An 18,422-nucleotide genomic window follows, 5' to 3' on the forward strand; every position below is an offset into this window, starting at 1 on the left:
AAATTACGGCATTGTGATACTCTTTCCAAGATCTACAGCGTTAATTTGTTGCATCAGTTACCTTTCATGCTGTATATTCTGGAATGTGGTTTGATTATGTAACACAATCTCACGAAACTTAAATTATCTGAATAATTGCTACCATTTCCTCCGATTACCTAGAACATTTTCAAATTTTATTCTTTAGCGCATGATATTTAGTGCTGAGAGTGTCCGAGGACATGTTCCGCTCGCCAGATCTGTAGCTCCTTTACCCGGTACACCCCATGGGAGTGAGCTACATGTACAGTACTACTGTGTGAGGGTGTTGTCTATGAGTGAAATTGTAATTGTACGGGCTAGGAATGGGAAGAAAGTGGTCGTGGCCATGAGTAAGGTACCATCCCGGCATTTGGCTGGAAATGAAAATAGGAAACCATGAAAAAACCTTTTCGAGGATGGCCGACGGGGGATTCGAACCCAGCCGTCTCCCTAAATAGCCGTACCAGGCAGTGCCGTAACGCATTGAGATAGCCTGTTTGGTAACTTCTCCCAGACATGGAAACGCAGCTCTATATACGGACATGTTGTAAGATAAAATGTAAACGCATCACCATTTTTCGTGTTGTAAAAACTACCAGTTTCCCGCAGTAAATTCTTCAAAAGCAACTTAGGAAGATGCTGCACTGTCATTTCTGTTTCCCGAGAATCCACGCACTGAACTTCATGATCCCCAAGAACTGTGTTTATAGATAAGGTAACTGTAAAACAAGTATAATCACCAGACTAAATGTCTCAGGTGGTTGAAGCGCTGGCCTTCTGACCCCAACTTGGCAGGTTCGATTCTAGCTCAGTCCGTCAGCCTCGTGTCTGTAGATTTACTGGCACGTAAAAGAACTTATGCAGAACTAAATTCCAGCATCTCGGCTTCTCCGTAAACAGTAACATTAGTTAGTGGAACGTAAGGCCATTAACATTATTATTATTATTATTATTATTATTATTATTATTTACAAACGTTATCTTCGTGAAAATATAACTGAACTTGTATTATTGTAGTAATTCTATACATTTCCCCTCGCATTTTTAGGGTTTTGACCTTAAAATATCTCTTGCATTATTTATGACCCATTTATGCTTTCTCTTGGGGAGGAATATCTCTATTTATGGCATTCCAAACTATAAATTACACTGATTTGGTTTTCAACGACGAGTTCTTGAGCTGGTTTTAGATATTACCTTTGTGTGTGATATAATGTATGCATGTTTTATTTGAACTTTCGTCACAGAAATGTACTCATTAAGTATTATTTATAAAACTTTCACGCAGTCGTTGGGATTTTTCTCCGTAAAGATGTATATCGGCTGTATTTACCGACGACTCCGGCTCCATGGCTAAATGGTTAGCGTGGTGGCCTTTAGTCACAGGGGTCCGGCGTTCGATTCCCGGCATGGGGGCTGGGTGTATATATCGTCTCCCATCACCATTTTATCCTCACCACGACGCGAAGGTCGCCTACGGGAGTCAAATCAAAAGACCTGCATCTGGCGAGCCGAACATGTTCTCGGATATTCCCGGCACTAAAGCCATTCGCCATTTCATTTTTTTTTTTTTTTTATTTCTTACCGACGACTAATTATTCAGTGTACATAATTAATTGTTGTGCACGGTTTGTGGTTATAGTTGTTTGCAATTTGAACAGAGCAAAGAACAACTAGGTAAGGAGTGCTATAAATGTTTGGCCTATTTTCTAACCTTTTCTTGTTCTGATTTAGCGTACATTATCTTGGATGATGACACAGCTTATTAAATTAAAACTGGGTTGTCAGCACCGGTCGCATCTAGCACGACACCGTGACAACTGCTACCGGGCAAGGGCAGGAAATTGGAAGAATTATGTACACCATCAATTTCTAAGCAAGAAAGGTTGCCATCATGGGCATTATTCGGGTGTTCCTAAGACGGTACGGATGCTGGCATTTTGAGCTCAAATTGGCGGGTTGGATCCCGGCTCAGTCCGGTGATATTTCAAGGTGCTCAACACCCCACGCTCGTGTCAGTAGATTTACCAGCATGTAAAATACTGCGGGGCAAAATTCCGCCACATCGGTATCATAAATAACCGCGAACGTAGTTAGTGGCAACCAATATTTATTTATTTATTTATTTCCAAGAAAATGTGTATTTTTAAAGGATATTCCAAATAAAAATGTTCACGTCTGTAACATGTTAAGTTTGAGATATACTGCAATATACGCATTTTAAAAAACATCGCCATTTTAACTTCTTTTCCCCCCTTAAGTGGATTTTCCGAAAACAAAAAATACGTGTTTTTTATTTTTGAAAGGGACCCCAAATACCAATTTTCACCTCTGACACATCTTCAGTTTTTGAGACATAAGTATCCTCAAAAATAATTCTACTCCTTTTTTGGTTTTTTCACCCCAAAAGCAACAAATACCAATTTTTACTTCTGTGACGTGGTAAGTTTTTAAGATAATTTTAAAAAATCACCCCTTTTCACTCCCCCGCACCATAAGGGTATTTTCCGAAAAGAAAACAATACGTTTTTCTTTATTTGTAAAGGAGATTACAAATACCAAGTTTTACGTCTGTAACGTAGTAAGTTTTTGAGATATACTCATTTTGAAAATTCACCCCCATTTTCACTTCTTTTCACCCCCGCCCTTATGGGTTTTTATCGAAAAGAAAAAAAATACACGTTTCTTTATTTTTAAAGGAGTTTCCAAATAACAATTTTCGTGTCTGTAACGTCTTCATTTCTTGAGATAGGCTATAAGTATCCTCATGAAAATAATTCAATCCCTTTTTCACTTCTTTCCACCCCTCGAAAGTGGATTTTCCGAAACAAACCAAAATACACGTTTCATTATTTTTAAGGGAGATTCCAAATACTATTGTTTACGCATGTAAACTGTTAAGTTTTTGAGATGTAGGTATACTCATTTAAACAAATTACCCCCCCCCCCCTTTTCACACCCTCAGCGACGGAATATCCAAAAATCCTCCCTTATTGAGCACCTACACTGTAATATAAATGTATCCCCAAAATTTCATTTTTTATGTCCAGTAGTTTTGGCTCCGTGATGATGAGTCAGTCAGTCATGACATGTTATTTTACATATATATATATATTATAGATTTGGCGTACGATAGTACCAAGATACATATATACTAGAAGAGAGACAGTGCGAGATGAAGATCTGTCAAAGTGTCCTGGAAAGCTCGAAGTGAACTGTCTGGAACTGCTCGTCACAATCGCAGTTCGGTCAAGTCCGCCATCTCCGATTATTGGTCAGTGTAGCACCACATCTGCCTTGATCAGTCCTTATTAGACTGAGTTATTCTCCACTGACGTCTGGGAAGGTGGGACCCTGCTGACTAGACAATTTCATGGTGTAACATAGAAGAACTTCCACTGACATCTGGGATGTTGGTAGAGCACCGAAGTAGGTTGTCTGCAGTGCGGCATGATTGTTGTCGAAATTTCAGCCTCTTTCTAGTAGTTCTTAATGTATCTGCGCGGACTGGCAAACACGAATTGCTTGCAATTTTCCTCCACGTCTTCAGTAGCGATTCTGATCTCCTTAGCGGACTCAGTATCGGCAGTCTAGGTAAGTACAGAAGTTTCTTAATTATATTAACACTTGTAAATTCAGTATTATCACTAAACTCTCTATCACTGACAAGTTTACGCAACGTAAACAATACTGTACATATATACGCATGTGATAAGTGATTTGATAGAAACTGAGGATGTTCTTGTAGAACGAAACATGCCATCCTTTGTATAACAGTGTGTACTTTCTACAGGTATGTTAATAGTGTTGTAATTTATATTGAAACTGTTGTGACCGAGCTCGATAGCTGCAGTCGCTTGAGTGCGGCCAGAAACCAATATTCGGGAGATAGTGGGTTCGAATCCCACTGTCGGCAGCCCTGAAATGGTTTTCCGTAGTTTCCCATTTTCACACCAGGCAAATGCTGGGCTGTAACTTAATTAAGGCCAGGGCCGCTTCCTTACCATTCCTAGGCCTTTCCTGTCTCATCGTCGCCATAAGACCTATCTGTGTCGGTGCGACGTAAAACAAATAGGAAAAAAAAAAGAAAAGAAAAGAAACGGTTGTGTGTTTGACAGATTGGGACGTTTTTATGTTACATTTAACTAAGTCGATAGTGGAAATTATGGCTTCATTCTTCTTCGTCTAAATTCAGCCCTGTCGTTGATTTTGTTTTCAGGGATACCAATCTGTTTCGGCAAAATAAAAAATGGCGCAAGGGACAAGAAGAGCGTGAAAATGAAACACTCGCTAGGTCTCGCAAACTAATACTGTTGGGGTCGACCGGCTCCATAGCTATATGGTTAGCGTGCTGACCTTTGGTCACAGGGGCCCCGGGTTCGATTCTCGACAGGGTCGCGAATTTTAACCATAATTGGTTAATTCTGCTGCCTTGGGGGCTGGGTGTATCTGTCGTCTTCATCATCATTTCATCCTCATCACGACCCGCAGGTCGCCTACGGGAGTCAAATCGAAAGACCTGCATCTGGCGAGCCGAACTTGTCCTCGGACACTCCCGGCACTAAAAGCCATACGCCATTTCATTTCATTTTTCACTGTCGGGGTCGGGAGAGTACGAGAGTAGACCATGAGAGATCGAACAGGAAATATGAAGGCGAAGGCATAGGTGGAAACAATGCCAGACTCAACCAGGGCACCCGTGGTCTCCAGCCCACGCTCCCAAGATGAAAGCCCCTGGATCTCCCTTTAGCTACCTTTTACGACTGGCAGGGGATACTGTGGATGTTATTCTACCACCCCCACCCACACAGAAGTCACGTTTATTTTGTTGTCAACCCGAAGGTTGGCTGGATTACCAACAGTTCGAACATCATACCGCCAGAGACAGCACAGGACAGCTGTCGCTGAAGGGACGCATCTGGGAAATGGAGAGCGAGGTAGTTTCCCCACTGCATTCCTCACTTAGCAAGAAGGTGCTATTACAGATCAGTCTGCCAAGTCTACTGAAATAATCAAACCAACAAATTCAATGAGATACGTTTCCTGCCCATTCATAAAAGGGACTGGCTGCATCATGAATGGCGTTAATAACATCGCTCATACCACAATCACTTTCAAATTGCCACACGAAAGGATGAGACAAACAAGTCACTGAAAGTAACAAATCCGTTTTGCCCAGGACTGGAAACACTATGCCTCACGAGAAATCCCCCTGTGGGTGGGGGCGGTAGAATTAACCCCTCCCTGTCGTAAAGGGTGCAGGTGCTCTCACCTTGGGAGCGTGCCTTGGCGAGCAGGGTTCCCTTAGCTTGAGTCTGACATTGCTTCGACTTACTTGTGTAGAGCTTCTTGCTAAAATCTCTCGTATCCGACCTCCCTTAGCCAACTCTTGTTCTTTTTTAAAAACGATTTGCTTTACGTCGCACCGACACAGGAAAGTTTTATTGTGATGATGGGATAGGAAAGGGCTGGGAGTGGGAAGGAAGCGACCACGGCCTTAATTAAGGCACAACCCCAGCATTTTCCTGGTGTAAGAACCGCCGGCAGTGGGGTTCGAATCCACTGCCTCCCGACTGCAAGGTGATAGTTACGTGACCCAAACCGCGCGGTATCTTTTCTAACCCCCACGGCATTAGATTTGCGAGGTCTTAGGGATTCTTTCACTTTCACGCCCTTCGTGGCCCTTGTCTTTTTTTGGTCGAATTTTCATTTTTCCAAGTGTCGGACCTAGTTTCCTTCAGATTACTGTTAATAGAGGATGGTTGATGAGTTGTACTTCCTCTTAGAACAATAATCACTACCACCACCTCACCAGAAAGTGACGCACATGACAAAAGAAAACTGAAGAGAAGAAAGTTACGAATTAATGTGTAAGTTATTTCTAAATAAATTGTAGAGCCTCCAGGGTAGCACCCGGTTCCTTGGTTGAACAGAATAAATAATAATAATAATAATAATAATAATAATAATAATAATAAACACAGTTGGTGAGCCTCCGTGGCTCAGGCGGCAGCGCGCCGGCCTCTCACCGCTGGGTTCCGTGGTTCAAATCCCGGTCACTCAATGTGAGATTTGTGCTGGACAAAGCGGAGGCGGAACAGGTTTTTCTCCGGGTACTCCGGTTTTCGCTGTCATAATTCATTCCAGCAACACTCTCCAATATTATTTCATTTCATCTGTCATTCATTAATAATTTCCCCAGATGAGTGCGACAGGCTTCGGCAGTCGGCACAATTCCTATCCTCGCCGCTAGATGGGGGCTTCATTTATTCCATTCCTGATCCGGTTGAATGACTGCAAACAGGCTGTGGATTTTCATTTTCAAGAATACAGTTCTTGCTTTTACGGCCCACTAATTACTTTTACTGTTATCGGAGACGCCGAGGTGCCGGGAGTTTGTGCCACCCTAGTTTTTTTACGTGCCAGTAAATCTGCAGACACGGGGCTGACGTATTTGAGCACCTTCAAATACCATCGAACTGAGCCAGGATCCAACCTGCCAAGTTGGACTCGGAAAGTCAGTACCTTAAGCGTCAGAGACACACAGCCCGGCAGGTCAGCGTAGTGGGTTTCGGTTTAGAGAAACACGAGTTCGGCTCGGGGGTTGGGTATTTGTGCTCGTCTAATACGCATCTTCATTTACATACATCATACTAAAAATCTCCACAGAAACACGCAAGTGAACACATCCCTCCATATAGGGTTGGAGTCCAAGTAAACTTGCCTAAACTCACTGGAAGTGCCGACTCCAGATAACTGGGAAAAGAAGAAGAAGAATTCTATGTCAGTGACAAGCAAAACTATTTTCAATCAGAACCACACCTTTTTTTTTTTAATTTTACAATTTCGTTTTACGTCGCACGGATACAGACAGGGCTTATGGCGACGATGGGGTAGGAAAGGCTCAGAGTGGGAAAGGAAGCAGCCGTGGCCTTAAGGTACACCCCCAGCATTTGCCTGATGCGAAAATGGGAAATCACGGAAAACCATCTTCAGGGCTACCGACAGTGGAGCTCGAACCCACTATCTTCAGGATGCAAGCTCACAGCCCTAACCGCACGACCAACTCACCCGGTAAAAACCATACATTTGAGAGAGTTAGCACTGACATCTCCTTGTCTTGTTTTCAAGTGTATCAATAGTCCTACACACAAGCTGTTGAACGTAACACAGTACCGATGGCGTAACATTCACGGAAACAGTGGGAACGGTCACCTGCATATTTCATCTGGGCACGCAGACCGGATGACAACACCGAAAAAGCTAAGACAATCTTAACATACTGTACATACATCTTCATGACAAACTCGTATGCCTTTCAGTACGTACCGCAATCATCACAGGTAGTGAAGGTGATTTTCGTTTTAAGAGGAAGTACAACTAGGCAACCATTTTCTATTATAACACTGACCCGAAATAAAAAGTGGAAGGGATCCGACACTTCGAAAATTGAAGGTATAGGCCAAAAAAGGTAAGGGCCACGAAGGACGTGGCCTCGAGTGCCCTAATACTGTCGGGGTTGGAAAAAAAAACAAGAATTGACCAAGTAAGGTATGATAGGATAATGGAAGTGAGGAGCCTGGCACAAGTACGTGGAAGCAAAGCCAGGACTCATCTGAAGGCCCCGTTGTCACCAACCTACATTCCCAAGTTCAGAGTCCCTAGGGCCCCTTTTAGTTACCTCTTAGGACAGGCAGGGGATATCGCACGTGTTATTTTACCGCCCCCACCCACAGGGGGTATAATCAAAACATTATAGCCACCACGCGTCACAGCATTCAGTCCACAAATCTCACATCTACAGCAATTGATCGTTAAGGCGACAAGTATGTACGGTCTGACACTGTGGTTAGCCCAGTTGGTGGGGAAAAGAAAATTCTCCGCTACACGGAAAATATGGAAGTCGTGGATAAGTGTTTCCCCTTAGAAGATGAGAGAGCGAGTTCATATCGACAATTCTATGCTTTGCCGTGTAGTGGCAGTGTCTGTACTAGATTACAGGAGTGTAAAGGTTCAAGATAGCATTTTTTGCAAAGAAACGAACTCACGTTCTTATAGCAATGTATATAATATTATGCTACTGTCCTAATATACATAGAGCATCAAGACTGAGTGCCTTCGGTGACGTTACCGTACGTAACGGGCTTTCCTATGACCTAGAAGGCAGTGGAAACTCGTTTAAAAATCTGCTGCCTTCGGTGACGTAACCCTGTCTAGGGGCTTTGCTGACCTGTAAGCCAGTGGAAATTCATTTAAAAATCTACTGCCTTCGGTGTCGTAACCATTGAACTATAGGTAATACTGGAATGCTGACTGTAGTGGTTGCTCTCGCAGAAAACTGCTTCCTGTTCCTTGGCTGGTCACGCCCCCTCGTGTACGGCAAAGTTGACAAGATACAGAGCGTGGAAGTTAGCTGATGTGTTGTTTGATGGACTCTTTTGGTAATATCTGACCGTACGTCAAATTTGTGACACAATCAAGATGCGTATTTATTGTGTAGCGTACGGTTACACTAAAAGACAGCAGAAGGAAACAGATAGGTACCCACAAAAACTTCGTTTCCACAGGTAAGCAGTCTAAGAACTATCTCACTGCAAAGCAATAAATGTGGTATTTTAAAACGATAGTTACTATTTTCTTCCGGTTTAGCTCTTGCCATTAAGTATTCAATGTTTATGGAGATATCTCACATGATATTTTGGCATATTAAATGTCGTACGTTACGTTTTATAGGTTATAGTCAGAATGATATTTTTACCAGTATAGAATTTATAACTTCAATTGCAGATTTCCGTGGAAACGTCCGAAAATATTTTTAAAATGGGTTATAGCTGTGAGAAGGATACATTGGACCCTAACAAATTGGGGGATGTTCGATACATTTTCAACTTCTTTGAAATCATTTCAGAAAAAAATAAAGAAACAACTGATGGGAAGCCCTAAATGCAGATCAATGGTGATTGATTATTCTGTACCGAGCTCGATAGCTGCAGTCGCTTAAGTGCGGCCAGTATCCAGTAATCGGGAGATAGTTGGTTCGAACCCCACTGTCGGCAGCCCTGAAGATGGTTTTCCGTGGTTTCCCATTTTCACACCAGGCAAATGCTGGCTGGGGCTGTACCTTAACTAAGGCCATGGCCGCTTCCTTCCCATTCCTACGCCTTTCCCATCCTATTGTCGCCATAAGACCTATCTGTGTCGGTGCGACGTAAAGCAAATAGCAAAAAAAAAAAAAAAAAAATTTTGTAAAGTGTATATATTTTGTTTTTTAAGTGTATATTCCAGTGTGAAGTTGTGTATTGTGTATGAATATATACACGCATACGTATGCTGCCATTGTCCTGATAATAAATATGGTTCAAAAACTGATTTCAATGTATTTTCAACTGACCGTCATTCGCAGATATTTCCCGTCTAAATCACTAACGGTAGGCTATAATTTTGTGTGTATATGTTTCGTTTCTATGGCGTCTATTTTATTGCCTTTCTAGTGTCAGTATTGGTCTCGAAAGCCAAGAATAACGGCTGAGAGGAATTTTTACGCTGACCCCACGACACCTCCTAATCTGCAGGCCTTAGGACTGAACAGTGGTCGCTTGGTACGCCCTGGCCCTTTGAGGCTGTTGCGCCAGGGGTTTGGTACCTTTCTTAGTGTAGATAAACACATTTACTATCTTATGATCTCTTAAAGAAAAAAACGTTTGAGAATAATCAGGTCTAGAATATATTTTCATTTTATCCAATATTCCTAGCCATTTTCAGTTTCAAATTGCTATTAGTCCTCTGAAATATATATATCACCGTAAATCAGGTGGAATTTGCAGGAGAAATTTCGCCTAAATATTTTAAATTCGCTAAGATACCTGTGTCTCGTCACATGGACGTATACGTCAGTCATGCCTCCATGCCGTACAGCTAGTCGCCCCGGAAGCCGCACTTCGCTCCCATACAGTCAGCGTTCCAGTATTACCTACAGTTCAGTGGTCGTAACCGTGTCTAAGGGGCTTTGCTGTGACCTGTAAGGCAGTGGCAACTCGTTAAATCTGCTGCCTTCCGTGTCGTTACCGTGTCTAAAAGGCTTTACTGACCTGTAAGGCTGTGGAAACTCGTTTAAAAATCTACTGCCTTTGGTGCCGTTACCGTGTCTAAGGGGCTTTGCTGTGACCTATAAGATAGTGGAAACTCGTTAAATTTGCTGACTTCGGTGTCGTTACCGTGTGTAAGGGGATTCGCTGTGATCTGTAAGGCAGTGGAAACTTGTTAAATCTGCTGACTTCGGTGTCGTTACCGTGTCTAAGGAGCTTTGCTGTGACCTATAAGGCAGTGGAAACTCGTTAAATCTGCTGCCTTCGGTGTCGTTACCGTGTCTAAGGGGCTTTGCTGTGACCTGTAAGGCAGTGGAAACTCGTTAAATCTGCTGCCTTCAGTGTCGTTACCGTGTGTAAGGGGCTTCGCTGTGACCTATAAGGCAGTGGAAACTAGTTAAATCTGCTGCCTTCGGTGTCGTTACCGTGTCTAAGGAGCTTTGCTGTGACCTGTAAGGCAGTGGAAACTCATTAAATGCTGCCTTCGGTGTCGTTACCGTGCGCAAGGGGCTTTGCTGTGACCTAGAAGGCAGTGGAAACTCGTTAAATCTGCTGCCTTCGGTGTCGTTACCGTGTCTAAGGGGCTTTGCTGTGACCTGTAAGATAGTGGAAACTCGTTAAATCTGCTGCCTTCAGTGTCGTTACCGTGTGCAAGGGGCTTTGCTGTGACCTAGAAGGCAGTGGAAACTCGTTAAATCTGCTGCCTTCGGTGTCGTTACCGTGTCTAAGGGGCTTTGCTGTGACCTGTAAGGCAGTGGAAACTCGTTAAATCTGCTGCCTTCAGTGTCGTTACCGTGTGTAAGGGGCTTCGCTGTGACCTATAAGGCAGTGGAAACTCGTTAAATCTGCTGCCTTCAGTGTCGTTACCGTGCGCCAGGGGCTTTGCTGTGACCTAGAAGGCAGTGGAAACTCGTTAAATCTGCTGCCTTCAGTGTCGTTACCGTGTGTAAGGGGCTTCGCTGTGACCTATAAGGCAGTGGAAACTCGTTAAATCTGCTGCCTTCGGTGTCGTTACCGTGTCTAAGGAGCTTTGCTGTGACCTGTAAGGCAGTGGAAACTCGTTAAATGCTGCCTTCGGTGTCGTTACCGTGCGCAAGGGGTTTTGCTGTGACCTAGAAGGCAGTGGAAACTCGTTAAATCTGCTGCCTTCGGTGTCGTTACCGTGTCTAAGGGGCTTTGCTGTGACCTGTAAGGCAGTGGAAACTCGTTAAATCTGCTGCCTTCGGTGTCGTTACGGTGTGTAAGGGGCTTTGCTGTGACCAAGACGAAACGCCAATCAAAGGCAGTGGAAACTAGTTTAAAACATGGTGCCAATTGTACCTGCTGTATATAGAAGGCAGTGTCCTGGCACACGGTATAACGCGAGGAAGAAGATGAGAAGACGTAGAATAGATAGACGAAGAACACTGGTTGCCATGGTTACCACGGTGTCTGTTTCTTCTCCACGCTAATTCCAGATATGCCGCCCCGGCTCAAAATTATATCCATGTTGATGTCACCATCAGAAAGTTGGACTGCAGGGCAAGAGAGGAAGTGGTAAAATTTCTTCACTAGACCGCGTGCCAAAAACCTACATTCAACTCCAAATCTCTCCGAAGGGTTCACACGGAGTGAGGGCATACAACACTATTGACGGTGATTCGTACATCCGATGGTGACGTTAAGCTTTGAGCAGATCCCTTGATGTTATTCGACACGAGGCTATATGCCGACACCGCGTTTCACCCTCTCCCAACCGCATCATCGTCATAATAATAATAATAATAATAATAATAATAATAATAATAATAATAATAATAATAATAATAATACACAGACGCGTAAGTCACCCATGAGCGTCGAATAGAAAGACTCTACCAGGCAAGCTGAACATGCCTTTGGGCACTCCTAGCACCAAAAGTCATACGCTAAAATAAATAAATAAATAAATAAATAAATAAATAAATAATAAATAAATAAATAAATAACCCTTAGACCCATGTCTTGATACCAGGCCAGGATGGATGATGTGAGATGAATTTATATATGGCAGGTTTTACGGCCGGATGCCCTTCCTGACACCAACCTGGTTTTAAGGTAAAGGAGAGGGCTTAACGTGAAGGAGAGTGCGTATAAGTCTTTGGTAAAACCCCAACTAGAGTATGGTTCCAGTGTATGGGACCCACACCAGGATTAGGACAGTCGTAAACGCAGATCATTGATGATGAATATGATGATAAATCACGAATGAGGTAAATCCCTACTTTCGCTGGTAGGCCACCTCTGTAACACCTAGGCTGTCTGTCACAGGTGATAGTGTATCTGTTGACGATCCAACCAGCCTTCCGGCTGAGGATACTGTTGTAACTAAGTGTACTCCTTTGCTGAATAGCCTCCACAACGAGCATTCCGGGTTCGACTGCCGGTCAGGCCGGGGATTTTAACAATGTTTGGATAATTTATCTGACTGGGGGACTGGCTGTGTCTTTGAATACACATCATACTATCAACGTCCGGCTCCATGGCTATATGGTTAGCGTGCTGGCCTTTGGTCACAGCGTTCCCGGGTTCGATTCCCGACAGGGTCGGGGATTTTAACAATGTTTGGATAATTTCTCTGACTGGGGGAATGGGTGTGTCTTCATCTTAATACATATCATACTACCAAGCACTACAGACACATGAAATAGTGAATACATCCCTCGATATAGGTTTCATAACAGGAAGGGCGTCCGGGGGCAAAACAGGGCCTCAAATAACTGATAAGGGGCCACGAAAATGAAGAGTTGTGACCGAGGGTAAAAAGGGCTTAAATCCTGGAACATAAAATATGCTATTACTCTTCTACCATCCCCCCCACCGCACACACACATTGTAGAAGCGCGCGTAACTGTGGCGCGTGAGCTTACGTTAACCCTGTATGGAGGAATGCATTCACTGTAGTAGAGGTTCTCAAACTTCAATAGCCGGGCTGAGTGACTCAGACGATGAAGGTGCAGACTTTCTGAGCCCAACTTGGCAGGTCTGATTCTGGCTCAGTCCGGCAGAATTTGAAGATGCTGAAATACGTCAGCCTCGTGTCGGTAGATTTACTGGCACGTAAAAGAACTCCTGCGGGACAAAATTCTGACACCTAGCCGTCTCCGAAAAACGTAAAACAAGTTAGTGGGACGTAAAAACATTATTATTATTATTATTATTATTATTATTATTATTATTTATCATCATCATACTTCAATACCATTTTATAAGTGCGGCCAGTATCCAGTATTCGGGAGATAGTAGGTTCGAACCCCACTGTCGGCAGCCCTGAAGATGGTTTTCCGTTGTTTCCCTTTTTCACACCAGGCAAATGCTGGGGCTGTACCTTAATTAAGGCCAAGGCCGCTTCGTTTCCACTCCTAGCCCTTCCCTGTCCTATTGTCGCCATAAGACCTATCTGTGTCGGTGCGACGTAAAGCAAAATAGCAAAAAAAAAAACATTTTAACCCTCATTCACGACTAAAAAGTTCAATGTATCCCCATAAAAAGAAAACCCCTGAATTATGTATGTATGTATGTATGTTCAGTCCTCAGCCTGAATGCTGCTTGGATCCTCAATAGCTCCACCATTAACTGTAATATATGGCTTAGGAATCACTGATGAGGCGTACTACGGAAATGAGGAGTAATGTAGTTTCTCGCTGCTTTTCTCACTGAGCCAGAAGATGCTACTACATATCAATCGGCCAAGCCCATGGGCAACATTTTCACACCATTCATAACAGGGACTGGCTGCATAAGGAATGGCATTACAAGCATCGTTCATACCTCACTTTCATATTGTCAAAGCCAAGGATAAGACTGTGACAAATTAATGAAAGTAACAACATTGTTCTAGCGAACACAGAAGACACACTGCACTAGGTCTTGCCAACAAAAGCATGCCCCACCCCCACATTTAAATTATAGGTTTAAAAAATGGTGTCAATGTTCCCTTTGGGAAAATCATTATGATCGTAACTATGTTTTTCAAAAAATGAAACTCAAATTGACAACTATTAATTTACTTGCATCTAACAAATCGTTTTCAAGAGAATTTGAAGTCGATAAGTGTATGATTCCGTACATCGAACGGGAGAAACTGACTCGGTGCCTATGAAACTACCATGAATGAAATAATCAGTTTTAAGTATGATGAGATGAGGCCTCGTTGATAAAAGAGACTTCTATAGGCCTATGTCTCTCAGTCATGGCCATCCATCAATACACATCAGAGCCTGCAAGACTACACCGACCATCTGTACTCTAACGGCCCTCTTTGATAATAATATGTATTTAAGTCATGGCCATCTATTAATATTTCACATCACAATCTGCACGGTTGCTAGGTAACATAGCATTTTGTATTGCTAATTCCAGACGGAGAGGCTGCCTGGCCGAGGCGGTAAAGGCGTGCTCGGTTCGCCCGGAAGGACGTGGGTTCGAATCCTCGTCAGGAAGTCGTAAAATTTAAGAAACGAGATTTCCACTTCCGGAGGTGCATATGGCCCTGAGGTTCACTCAGCCTACACAAAAAATGAGTAACAGGTTAATTCCTGAGGCCAAAGGCGGCCGGGCGTAGAGCTAACCACTCTAACCCATCAAGTGCCGAGGTTAACAATGGTGGAAGCCTTTACCTTCCACTCCTCCAAGGGCCTTCATGGCCTGTACGGAGGTGACTAAAAAAATCCAGATAGCCCCCAGCCATAAGACATTACTGATAACGCAGTTTTAAATGATTTAAACGGTTATTTTTTTAATATGCATCGTAAATAAGAAAAGATCGCGATAAAAGCAAAACAATATCTAAGAAAGAATCGTTTTTATTCTTAATTCTGGAATGCAGTGGAATGTTTGTGCCTCCATGGCGTGGCGCAGTTTTCTGATTTGAGGTAGTCCAGGTGAAATTCAATCGAGGTAAGGCTCAAAATTGAGCTTACTGTGGTGCCGGAATTTTTTGGTATACCATGGATGAAAACCCGCTCTTGCATCGATACGTTATTGAAATACAGATCATAAATTTCATGGCACGATCAGTGATGTGAGGATTTTGAAAAAAAATTCTTCCAGTCCGTAAATCAGAAGAAGTGACCACACGCGGCTAAAATCCCCGACCCGGTCGGAAACAGAACTCAGGATCCTCTGAATCGAAAGCCAGCACGCTGATCATTTACCCAAAGAGTAAATAAACAATAATCATCAAATATCTTCATTTTGTAGGCGAATAAGGTGGACGTTAAGAGCAGCCAAGTCCTGCCTTACTGGTCGTGTCAATGAATGAACGCAGCCAGTCTGCCTCGTGTAACACGGACGCTGCAAAGCCTTGGGAGAGGAAAGCTAGAGACGACGAGGTTTTCGTTCTTGGCACATGTACAATATTTCCTTACTAACCGTATTGAAAAAATTGACCTCTACAACATAAAAATATCATGATTTCTCGATGCGAAAAGTTCGACTATTATCCCAGATTACGGACTTATCAACGTAAGATAACGAGTTTATTTCAAGACCTCCTGCTCTGACTCACGTACATAATATTATCAATCCTACATTGCAAAACAGAATACGAATCCAAGTTCGTTCATAAGAACAAGGAACGCTCATGGCAAATGTGATTTACACAACCTACTTGGATGAAAATTAGCCTAAAAAAACTTCAAAATTTACTCTAGATGAAGAGCCCAAATGGTTTTATCCCTTGAAATGGATATTAGGTCATTTATCAGGACTGACTTCACTTAAGTCGGTTGAGATTTTGAAGCTTATAATGAATTCGGTGACAATATCATATATTTTATTAGAAACACGACACTATATTACACATTCTAGATTGCAAAATAGAACTGCCACAAGATTCTGTAACATGAATCCAAGTTTCTCCATTCATAAGAACAAGAAATGCTCATGACAAATGCGATTGACACAATCTACATGTAAGAAAATTTACACAACCTACTTGTACGAAAATCAGCAATACTAGACTAGCATAAAAAGAAACTTCCAAATTTACTCATGTTTTCATCCCTTGAGATTTTGAAACATTAAATAATTATGACTTCACACTGGAATATTCATTTAATTTTAGAACAAAATCTTGATAAACTTAATGTTTTCTTTTTAAAAATCTTCATTGTTATTTTACAATACAGAACACTGTCATAAACGTTCAAGACAGTGTGAGATAGCATACTGAAACAATATAAAATTTACAATACAAAGGAGATCTTGACACAATGAATTGCAAGCTGAAAAAATAATTAAGGAAACACATAACCAACACTAATATCAAGAAACTTAAAACTTATTAAATGAAAGAATCACGTATCAAAGAACGAAAGACAACCATAAGAATGAGCTGTCTCATGCATATAGAGTTGACAGGATGTGTGGAGCAAACAATCCTAAAATTCAAACATTGAAAAGATGCTAAACAAGTGAACGCAACACATTGGTAGTGAAGTACCTAAAAGTCAGCGATCATTAAAAGAAGAAGAGTCCGTCTAAAACCAGTTAAGTTGCACGCCCTCTGGCGTAAACCTCATGGAAATCATTCATAAGTTTACTATCATTAATATGTCCCGATATGATCACAATCAATTTGAAAAGAACAACCGTTATGTACACTAGCAGTGTACAGCACGCTTGCAGGCAAAGTTGAATGAACTAAGCGGTAGAATGAATGAATTAGTGAATGGATTCTCTTCTCCTGCCTTTCACAAAAGCATGCGACCTGAATTCCAATTTTCATTCAACAAGCCGTGAGTCATGTAACAATAACAATGGCGACAATAAAAATAAACAGGTTAGTAATAATTAATGCGGTCTTACCTTTGCTTTATCGACGTTCACAGCCACATTCAGAGGAACTGTTGGCCGCTGTTAATTTTGAATGACATACCAACTAGTGTACCCTGTTTACTTTCGTTTTCACTCACACTATCACTAAGAATTATCCCACTAATCACTCACTTCTTCCTCCATAGCCCATGGACACTTCACCAAGTAGCATATCAGAGTTGTGGTAAAACACAGGCCTACCGGAAACCACAACAATATTCAAATTCGTCAATCAAAGCTGTCCCTCTTTAGGTTATGTATATAAACGAGTTATATTTTTAGAGGACGTCTATTTGTTAGAGATTTCTTCTTTTTTCTCCGGATGCACTGACCTCCAACACACTTTTGTTGTACCACTAGCCAGCGTTGCCCGATTTCCGTGTTCTCAGTTATGTTTTGAATGGCTAGGTTCTGTGCCGGGAGACGGACAGATCACGGCCGTGTCTTGGCAGCCATGTTGTAGCACAGCAAGGAACGAGTTCTCTCTGCTCTCGGCTTGCCTCACATCGAACACATCACACACGCACCACACCACAGCCTTCTAGAAAATGTTATAATATTGGCTCGCTGTAGTGGACTCCGCAACTGATATCCAAACATTCACATTAGAATACACTGCAGGAGCACAGCAATTAGAAATGCGATACACTGTGTAAGACATTTAAGACCGTTAGTGATAAGTAAAGAGCAAAAAAGGAGTAAGTACTGCTCTGTGGTTTGGTAGCTAAATAAATAGCAGAGTTGTTTTTACAGAAAGCAGCAATGGTACGCCGCACTTCTCGGAGTCACATCCAGCCAAGCTAGCAGCAGGCGCAGGGAGCGGTTTGGACATGCGCACAACACTCGGCCTCCAAGCAACTCCCACCCGTTTCCCCTCACTGCCGTTCATTCATGGCACAACTCACTCCATCTCTTTCCGACTGGCCACGCCCAGCGAGCCTCCATACTTATATATATGCATATAAAAAAGACATACCGAAAAAAAAAGGTTTCTCCTTCCCACTCAATAAACAATTTCCGGTTTTCTAATATTGATTGAATATGCCATTTGCTGAAAACGCTCTGCGTAGGCTATGTGTCTGCTTTTTTACATCCTCTTCCCACCCGAAAAACTATTCCTGTTTAACCAAGTGCTACTGTGGACAAAACGTCATTGTAGGCCTGTTTATGGAAAGGAAGAGCTTAATTCATGATATTACGTGGGTGGCAGGCGGGGAGGGGAGTCCATTGATGATGTGTACGAAGGGGAGAGCAAGGCCATCACCAAGAGTGGCCTGCCTGCCTGTCTTGTTTCCAAGTGATATAAACACACTTCGCGCACCTGTTCTTTTACTAGAAATTGCACCTTGCTTACAAATGTAATTACCTTGAAAACGGATTTCCATAGCAAAGTTTCTCATTCATTCTGCAATTAGTATGGCAATTCATAACAACTGTAAATCATTGTCGTCTGTCTGTCTGTTGGATTATCAGCCCAAA

At 42.5% G+C, this 18,422-nt stretch overlaps 1 protein-coding gene across 1 annotated transcript in view; it reads right to left on the reverse strand.

The window, feature by feature from the left end:
* Window positions 1-17,720, reverse strand: part of sty (sprouty) — a 169,756-nt gene extending 152,036 nt beyond the window's left edge. The window contains exon 1 of the mRNA XM_067135998.2: window positions 16,935-17,720. The gene's annotated coding sequence lies outside the window, so the exon portion shown is untranslated. The remainder of the gene's footprint in view (window positions 1-16,934) is intronic.
* Window positions 17,721-18,422: the final 702 nt, after the last annotated feature.

Source organism: Anabrus simplex, chromosome 1, assembly GCF_040414725.1.
Source record: "Anabrus simplex isolate iqAnaSimp1 chromosome 1, ASM4041472v1, whole genome shotgun sequence".
Lineage (NCBI taxonomy): Eukaryota > Metazoa > Arthropoda > Insecta > Orthoptera > Tettigoniidae > Anabrus > Anabrus simplex.